The 9,499-nt window shown below is 46.2% G+C and overlaps 1 pseudogene across 1 annotated transcript; it reads right to left on the reverse strand.

The window, feature by feature from the left end:
• Positions 1-5,909: 5,909 nt before the first annotated feature.
• On the reverse strand, positions 5,910-8,649 carry LOC309694772 (inositol monophosphatase 1-like; annotated as a pseudogene). Its single transcript, XR_014280778.1, has 9 exons — positions 8,557-8,649; positions 8,260-8,356; positions 7,844-7,977; positions 7,533-7,637; positions 7,251-7,296; positions 7,072-7,180; positions 6,882-6,990; positions 6,228-6,379; positions 5,910-6,151 (listed from the first exon to the last, which is right to left on the reverse strand). The product of XR_014280778.1 is annotated as an inositol monophosphatase 1-like (transcript).
• Between the last annotated feature and the right edge of the window lie 850 nt (positions 8,650-9,499).

Consider the following 9,499-nt stretch of genomic DNA (forward strand, 5'->3'; position numbering starts at 1 on the left):
CACTAAAGCCTACTACTACCTACTGGCGTGGCACGGTTTTCAGGGTTTTGCATTAGGTCATAGTACCTGGTACTTTTACGGTACCTGCACAGCCGTAGCTCCGTACTTTATTTCAAACACAGAACATTACAGATCAAAGATCTTGTACATATCCAGATAAGCAATGTTAGAATCACAATCAGCATACTTTGTTAATCCCTCAGGAAACGATGTGGTTTACAGTTGCTCCAGTACAGTAACAGAAACAGACTATTTAACAATACAATATGTTACAGATTTAAGAAAAAGCACAATATATACAAATCACTCAATAATAAATAACAAATCAAATCACTTTTATTGTCACATCACATGTGCAGGTACATTGGTACAGTACATGCAAGTGAAATTCTTGTGTGCGAGCTTCACAAGCAACAGAGGTGTGCAAAATACAATAACGTAAGAACAAGCAAATATAAGAATGGCTACATCTGAGAGTAATAAATATATGTACAATATAAGAGTGTATGCATTACTAAATGTTAATATTAAATGTGTGTGTGTGTGTGTGTGTGTGTACACATATTTTACAAATTAAATAGAGTAAACAATAAATAAAATATATAAAATATACAGAGTGAGACATGTGCAAAACAGTGGCGTTACTGTACAGTATGGAGTGCATAATGTTAAAGTTCCAGTAGTGAAGCTGAGGTGTCTATGACGTGTTCAGCAGTCTGATGGCCTGGTGGAAGAAGCTGTCTCTCAGTCTGCTGGTACGGGACCGGATGCTGCAGAACCTCCTTCCTGATGGAAGCAGTCTGAACAGTTTATGGCTGGGGTGACTGGAGTCCTTGATGATCCTCCCCGCTTTCCTCAGGCAGCGCTTCCTGTAGATGTCTTGGAGGGAGGGAAGCTCACCTCCAATTATCCGTTCAGAGCACCGCACTACTCGCTGGAGAGCTTTGCAGTTGTAGGCGGTGCTGTTGCCATACCAGGTGGTGATGCATCCAGTGAGGATGCTCTCAATGGCACAGTGATAGAAGGTCCTGAGGATGCGGGGGCTCATGCCGAATCTTTTCAGTCTCCTGAGAAAGAAGAGGCGCTGCTGCGCCTTCTTCACTGTTTTGTTTGTGTGTACTGACCACGTAAGATCCTCAGCCAGATGTACACCAAGGAAGCGGAAGCTGCTCACTCTCTCCACAGCAGCGCCGTTGATGGTGATGGGGGTGTGTACTTCTCTGCACCTCCGGAAGTCCACTATCAACTCCTTTGTCTTTGCGACGTTGAGGGTGAGATGGTTGTCTTGACACCAGTGGGTCAGGGCGCTGACCTCCTCCCTGTAAGCCGTCTCATCACCGTTGGTGATAAGACCCACCACTGTAGTGTCGTCCGCAAACTTCACAATGATGTTGGAGCTGTTAGTGGCTGTGCAGTCGTAGGTGTAGAGTGAGTACAGGAGAGGGCTCAGTACATCAAGGATTGACAGAGGTGATTATAAATAAGCATCAAGAACACTGACAGGAATATTACAGTAAAATAGAAAAGAGCGTGTGGAAAAGGCTGTAACTATTGCAGTGTTCACAGTGTGTTAGATGGAGGAGTTGCACAGGGAGATGGCCATGGGCAGGAACGACTTCCTGTGTCATTCCATGGTGCATTATGGGTATCTCAGTGAGCGTGCTCCTGTGGCTGACCAGCATGTCATGGAGTGTGTGGGAGGTATTCGCCAGCATCACCTTTATCTTGGACAGCATCCACCTCTCCGACACCACCCTGAGAGAGTCCAGCTCCAGGCAGGTGACATTAAAGATGATATGACACTGATATGAGAAATAAAGGTAAGGGAATGATGTAAAGTAACGCTCTTCGTGGTCACACTCATGAATGTTGTAGTGGAGGAAAAAAGACAAACATAAACAAGTAAAATAAAATAATTCTATGCAAAGAGCAGTTTACAGCAGGGTTGTTTCGCACTAGGGGGCGATAACAGACTAGAGAAAGAGGCTTCTACAGCTTTAATTGCCTTCAGGTTTTGTGATGGTTGAACACACTGAATGTGCTGTTTGAATTCATCTTTAGAGAACATAATGCAGGGTTAGTGCCTCTGAATGTACACTTATGTATATAAAACTTGGCCATAATCAGGTCAGTTATATTTACTGTGTCAGGCTTCTTTTGTAGATCTGTAGTTTTCTGTAAGATGTCCTTCCAAAATAAAGACTTCAGCACTTTGTTCACACTTGTTAATATTCAGATCTAAGCCAGAAGCTCCAGAGAACGCTTTCACTGACTCCAGAGCTGCAACATTTGGTTTTTGTTCTTCAGAATAAGGGTTAGGGTAGTACCACCAGCCAGCTGAGTGATGATCAGACTTCTGTCCAGCAGAGAAATACATTGAATTTTACTGGATCTAATATGGTCTGCTAAGAGTTGGGCGACTAGTAAAAAGAGGTACGGAGAAACAGGCCATCCTTGCCTGATGCCTGTCGACAGATCAGATCTAGGACAGGTTCCACCAGCTAGTGTCACTGAGCTGTTAGCGTTTCTGTAGTCTCTCTGCGGATGAAGTCACTTCCAAAGCCAAGTTTATGTCAGGACTGTGAACTGGTGTTTCACAAAAACCTAAAATAACACGACTCCATTGTCATCAAAAAGTTGACAGTAGTCTAAAATGTCCAGCACTGATCTGATATTGTTGGTTATGTCTGTTAGCCACAAACCTGATTGTGTTCATCTATGAGGGAGCTCGGGACCATTTTGAGCCTCTTTGCTAAAATTAGAGCAAACGTCTTGTAATCATTACTAAGCAGACAAATAGGCGCCAATTATCTCGAAGTAAACGATCTTTATTGGGTTTGCGAATGAGAGAGGGCAGTCCCAACGCGGGCCCAGCTCAGCAGCAAAAACCTGATAAAACTGCAGATAGACCGTCTGTTCCTGGTGATTTGTTATTTTTGAGAAGATTCATCTTCAAAGCTCCCATCGCTTTCTGACAGGTCGTCTAATTTAACTTGAAGATTTGCCAATTCCATTTCTTCTTCCTCTAATAAAGTTTCTGGTCTTTTATTGGAAATAGTGAAAATATTTGCTACAATATTAGCCTCTTAGGCTTTCCTTGAACTTTTTAACAACCATGTTTCAAATTTACAAAGTTATCAGTTCCTTCTAAAATCAGTATCTTTTGTCCAGAACGTGGAGATCAAGTCTTTTATTTCTGTCTGAAACTGATTATTGTTTAATAGTGAGCTATTGGGTTTCCAGTAACCAGAGTTAGTAGCAGGTTCAGAGATGGTGGATATGTTTATTTTAATTGATATAACTTTGTGATCAGTAAATGGTGCAGGGCAGTGATTCTTAACCATGGATATGCCGCCAGCCACACCGTGAGTTTAGTTTTACACCTGTGGACCGCGTGATATCATAAGTTACTAATCAAAGACACCGGGGACTACTCTCACCCATGAAAATCTCAGTTACAATACAGCTCCCCACTGCTTGGTGAGAGGTGTTTAATCAGCTCAATAAGCAAGCAGAAGAAGACGCTGTCTGCCATTTACAGTTAGATATGGAGAAGTTCTTAAAACAAAAGATGAAGATGAAAGTGACAAACGACACTGAGCTGCCGTATCACAGACAGGGCCTGAGACATACAGCATCGGTTTCTGGGAAGAATAAAAAGAGTCCATTTGTCTCTTTGCAACTAGGCGAGTCCACTGATGTCACCATTGCCACCTGACACTGGTTTCTGTTCGTTATTGCTGGGACAGCAGTTTGCATGAAGACTGGCTGTTTTGGAGAGCTACCAACACTCAGGATGTTTCACTGAGAATGACCTGGACTGGCAGAACTGGTGTGCAGTGATGCTGCAGCTTCAATGACTGGCAGCTGTCAGGGCGTCATTATGCTGATTCTTGATCGTGCACCAGAAGCTAGAAACGATGTGACCAGAGTTCCACAAGATGATGGAAGTGAAAACAATCAACTTCATTGAAAACAATGCTGTGAACTCCAGATGTTTTGTGAGGACATGGAAGCAGATCATGTCCAGCTGCTCTACCACAGTAAGGTGAGATGGGACAGGACTGGTCCTCAAGTGTTTGTTTGAACTGAGGAACGAGGTCTTCTCTTATCACACGGAGAAAAGAAAAGAAAACAAAGAAGAAAGGAGTCTCCTCTTAGACATTATCATGCCAACTCAAAGGTCACAGCTGAGCTTGTCTACCTCTGTGACGTTTTCTCACTGCTGAACATCTCACTTCAAGAGAGAAACTTGCTTTGTGGACTAAGAGGGCCCAGGAGAAAACGATGGACATCTTTCCACTTTTGTCCCACACCTCAGAAAACTCCCCTCAGGTGAAGGTCAGTGACTCAGCCTGTCAGCACCTTTCACAACTGACAGAGTCATTTGATGATCCCTGAGAAGGGCATGTGTGGATTTATGGACCCATTTTCTGTGAATACCACGGAAAATGATGTTGCTTTGCCCTCACATCTGGAATCCCAGCTTCGGGAAGTTTCCACCGACAGCACTCTAAAGTTGCAGTGGGGCAAACTGGACCTGGGCTGGAGTCCTGTCTCAAAGGAGTACCCATGTCTGGCACTGAGAGCTGTGAAACGCCTTCTCCCATTCACAACTACACATCTGTGTGAATCAGGATTTTCCATTTAATTCAGTTTTATTTACACAGCGCCAAATCACAACAGCAGTCACCTCAAGGTGCTTTATATTGTAAGGTAGACCCTAGAATAATACATACAGAGAAAAACCCAACAATCATATCACCCCCTGTGAGCAAGCACTTTGGCGACAGTGGGAAGGAAAAACTCCCTTAAACAGGACGAAACCTCCGGTTCAGGGAGGGGCGGGGCCATCTGCTGTGATTGGTTGGGGTGAGAGAAGGAAGACAGGATAAAGACATGCTGTGGAAGAGAGACCGGTTCCATCCTCGACCGTATCGCTCCACGTCAGACACGGTTCGCCACTTTAATGGCCGACTCTGAACCAGTATCAAGAAGGTTAACTCCCTAGCATCGCTCAGCATTTTCAAGCCTGATTGGTGGAGGTGATAACAATGATGCTGGTGGTGATGAAGGTGATTACAGGCATCCTGCTTAAACTGTGAAACAAACAGTGAATGAAGCGTATTTGTTTGTTACCCACAGCAACAGGTGATCAGGATAAGAGCCACTTCAGAGCGCACAGGTGCATCTACAGTGGACAGACAGCGAGGCACAGGAGGAAGAGGAGGGGAATGAAGAAGACCAAGAACAATCATCACTGATGATATTTAGTCAGCTATTGTAATCCATGTCTGTCCTGTTACTGCAGCCTCTGCTGCTTTTACTGAACTGTAAACATTATTGTAATGTACATAAATCTGGAGTGCCTCTACTGTAAAGTCTCTGTGTCACCTACAGGAAACTACTGCGCGTCTGTTTTAGAGAAACCTGGAAAGGCCCCATGAATACACCGTCACAGATGAAGCAGGCTTTAAACTGGCGAGGGGAAGGCGGAGACGCTGCAGCATAACAGCGGGGTTCTCCTCACGCTTCTGTGGCACACAGGATGTGAACAGCTGGATCACATTCCCAGGGAAGATGTTGCCTGATGTGGATGAGGTGTTCCGACATGACGCTGCAGAATTACCCTCAGCAACTCACAGCGATGTGCTTTCCACGGAGATTTCATTGTGCTGATTTCAGCACTGGCATATCAGTTTGCTAAACACACTTTCAATAAAAACTTCCTGTTAACAACGGCTTTCGCCTTCCGTCTTAAGCTCCGCCTTCCGTCTGATGATCGGCCTGAGCAAGTCTGACATCACCACGGTCATCTGAGAGCTCACACTTGTTTAGTCTAAATCAGTCGTGTGTTCAGAAGGTTTAAGCTCACCAATCAAGAACAGGAACGTTTGCACGCAGATTTTTATTGGTTCATTGATCACAGAAGTGTCACTAATCGCTTTCAATACGTTATCGTCTGCAGCAGCACACTTCCTGTCAGCTGACCTACAGTCTGGTCACACCGGTCGCCCCACACACACACACCTGTGTTGGTCATCATCGTCACGGCTACAGGGGAACGGCCGGATCACCTGAGCAATGCGACTGGCTACGGCGGCGGAACTGGCGGCGATGACTCTTCGGGACATCATGTCAAACTCTGAGCCTGAGGACACACGGACCAATTAGACGACGCCTCGCAGCTAAAAAAGGTGACACGACATCATGCGGCAGATACAGACCGTCTGTATCTTTGACAACTCCTCCAGCTTCCCGGACAATGATGGCGGAGGCAGCGATGTCCCAGCAGTGCATCCCGATGTGATAGTAGGCGTCGGCACCGCCTGTCGCCACCTGACACATGTCAACCGCTGCTGTGCCCAGTGCACGCACTCTGAAACACGCAAGCAACAACACGTCAACACAAACGCGAAAAAACAAAAAAGTTCAAAATGCAGACAGAGCTGTGGTCTCTTCCAGGCTCGTTCAAAGAGGAAAGTAGGTCGGTACATGTGTGCCAACAGGTCAGAGAGCATGCAAAGGTCATGTGACCTTCACATCTTTTAAGAAAGCTTTGGGTGTGAAGCCCACAGGAAGGTCGGTTGGACCTGAACACCACACCAACCCCGAGACCGACCTCTGACCTCTCAGCTATTGCTGCACTTCGAGCTGCTCTGTGATGGATCCAATCAGTGATCAATGAAGCGCTCTGAATCCTGATTTTCTTTCTTCTTAATTTCATTGGTGTGCTGATTCAAACTTTATTTATACAGCACACCAATGAAATTAAGAAGAAAGAAAATCAGGATTCAAACCTCAGAGTCAATGCAGGTGCACTGAGCATGCTCAAAAAGCAGGGCCAGGGGGGGCAGGGGGGCCCGGGGGCAGGGCCTTACCCGTGCACAGGAAGCTTCAGCAGTCTGAAGATGTTGGATGTCATGGTGGACAACGCAAGGTCATCACGCTCTGCCCCAATCTCTGTCACCACCACACACTGGCTGATATCTGATTGAGACAAAGGTCAGCGTGAAGCCGGATCCACCATAAATGCACGCCACACAAGCATGGTGTCCTGTGTGATGTCACCTTCCTGTCCAGAGACGTGCAGTGGCTCTCCGTTCAGGAATGCCCCTCTTCCTCTTTGAGCGTGGAACAGTTTGTCATCAACACAGCTGTACACGATCCCGAACTCCGTCTGAGAACAGCAGTACGAGTCAGTCGGACCACTCTGACCCCCGACCCCGGAGACCGATGGCTCAGCCTACCTGCTTGTTGACAGTGAAGGCGATGGAGATGGCAACAAACGGGAACCTGATGAAAGACAGCAAAGGATCTGTCAGCGCAGTGCTTCCCAAAGCGGGGGGGGTGTAAGAATTTAAAATAAAGGGGGGCCTTGGGAAGCACTGCTCTAACCTCTGTTACCTCGCGTTCTCCGAGGGCAACGACGGTCCTAAGACTTCATGTTTTCAGGTTCTCAAACCTTTGTGGGGTTTTAAACTGGGGACACCGTATGTGTGCGAGTTCATAATGTGGGCGGAGCCACTCACCTGTGGACAAAGTTCACGGTCCCATCAATAGGGTCAATGATCCAGGTGGGGAGATCGGTCAGCTCTACACGCTCACCTGCAGCCACAGACTCCTCCCCGATGAACCTGAGGTCACAGGTGTAATATCATCTACCTGCTAACTTCCTGCCCGCCGTCACTAGGCAGACTTTAAAACAGTTTACAACCTGGGCGTCCAATCTGAATCCAGTTTGTGTAACGGGTCCCTCCCCAGAGTTCATGCTGGATTCATTAGTCGACTGTGACACAATGAAGCAAAATAAAGACAGTGTGACAGTAGAACTCAATAGAACCTGTGCTGAGGATACTGGCTCCTGATGGCAGATAAGATGATCGTCTCAACTCGTTGGTCCGTTTCTGTCACCAGGTCAGCCGGAGAGCTTTTGAGCTTCACTTCCTTCTCCTGTTGGAACGCTGTCAGCACCACCTGGTAGCAAAGACGCAGGTAAAGGCACACAAACGTTTGCGTGCGCGCGTGTCCGTTCATGCACGTATCTGTGTGCGCGCCTGTGTGTGTAAACTCTGCTCCGTGACATTCCTGAATGTTCCTAGGAAACCTGACCGCTTGCTGAACCGCAGTGTCATCATCACCTGTAGCTGACTGAGCAGCCGTCAGGATTCACACCAGAAGCACCTGTTACAATTAAAAACGCCACACCATGACCTGTGACCTCAGTGCTGTGTTGTGATTGGCTGCTGTGTCACTTACCTTACTGGCCTGTTTGGCAATGGAGATGCCGAAATTCAGACAGTCGGTCCAGTCGGCCATTGTGAGCGAGCGGTGTTGGCGAGGAGGAGGAGCAACACTGAGGACACGAAGAGAAGGAGAGAAAGCAATGAAACCAGAGAGAAAAGAACAAATCAAAAGATGAAAGAAAGAAGAGACTGAAACACACGGCGAGGAGGAGGAGGAGCAGTGTTCACACCTGTGACATGAAGAAGAAAACTGTTGCAAACACCTCAGCTTTTTCCTGTTTTATGCTACAAACAGCCAATCAGAGCTCACCTCCCACCACCTGCAGTACAGCTGACCAATGCTAGCTCTGCTAGGAGCACCAGGCTCCTCCCCTTCATATCAACCTCATGCACTAACACTGAGCGTGCTCAGAATCAGCATCAGGAACAGAGTACAGCACACTGTGGCTGTGTCCCAATTCAGGGTCTGCACGCTGGAAGTACGCATTTTAAGTGCGGTTACGTCACCGCCACGCGACGACGGCTGTTCCAATTCGAAGTGTACTTCAAATGCATACTCCAAATGCGCCGTCGATTTCCCCAAATATCAAGCGTGGTCCGGTGCACGCTTCATGGTCCCATATATCCCACAATTCATAGCGCGGCGGTGGGTGTAGAGAATTTTGCCGCAAAATACGGCAGAAGGGAGCGGCCAGAGGTTTTTTTTTTCCCCAAACTTTATTAAACTTATAAAGCCAACAGTCAGTCATTCCAGTTCAGTTTGTACAGTAGACATACAAGGCAAATAAAAGTAACAATATACAGTACAATGAAATAAGAAGGATAAATAAATAAAGGATAAAAAAAGAAAAAAGGGGGGGAATGTGACAGACTTCATAACAACTGTAACGGTCTTTTGCATTTGATGTTTGTTGCATTTGATGTTTGTTGCATTTGATATTTGTTAAGCTGTATGTCTGGATTTTGTTCCTTTACGCCCTCTGGTGGTGAACTGTGTAGGGTACAGCTTTGCTGTTTGGGTCTCCACCCAGCCACTTTTCTTTTGCTAGCGCACATGGTGTCTGCATGCTGCAGCTCACAGTTAGCTCCACACATGGAGAAAATATCGTTTAAGAGTGGAAATAATTGACAAAGACGATGGAAGATAAGGCAATAAGGCCATAAAGGACTATTTAGTACCTCCTGGATGTCAGCTCACGAGGTTTGTGTATTTTAAATGTTTATTTTCTGTAATTAAGGATTTTTGATTGATT

Source organism: Aulonocara stuartgranti, assembly GCF_965226115.1.
Source record: "Aulonocara stuartgranti genome assembly, chromosome: 18".
Lineage (NCBI taxonomy): Eukaryota > Metazoa > Chordata > Actinopteri > Cichliformes > Cichlidae > Aulonocara > Aulonocara stuartgranti.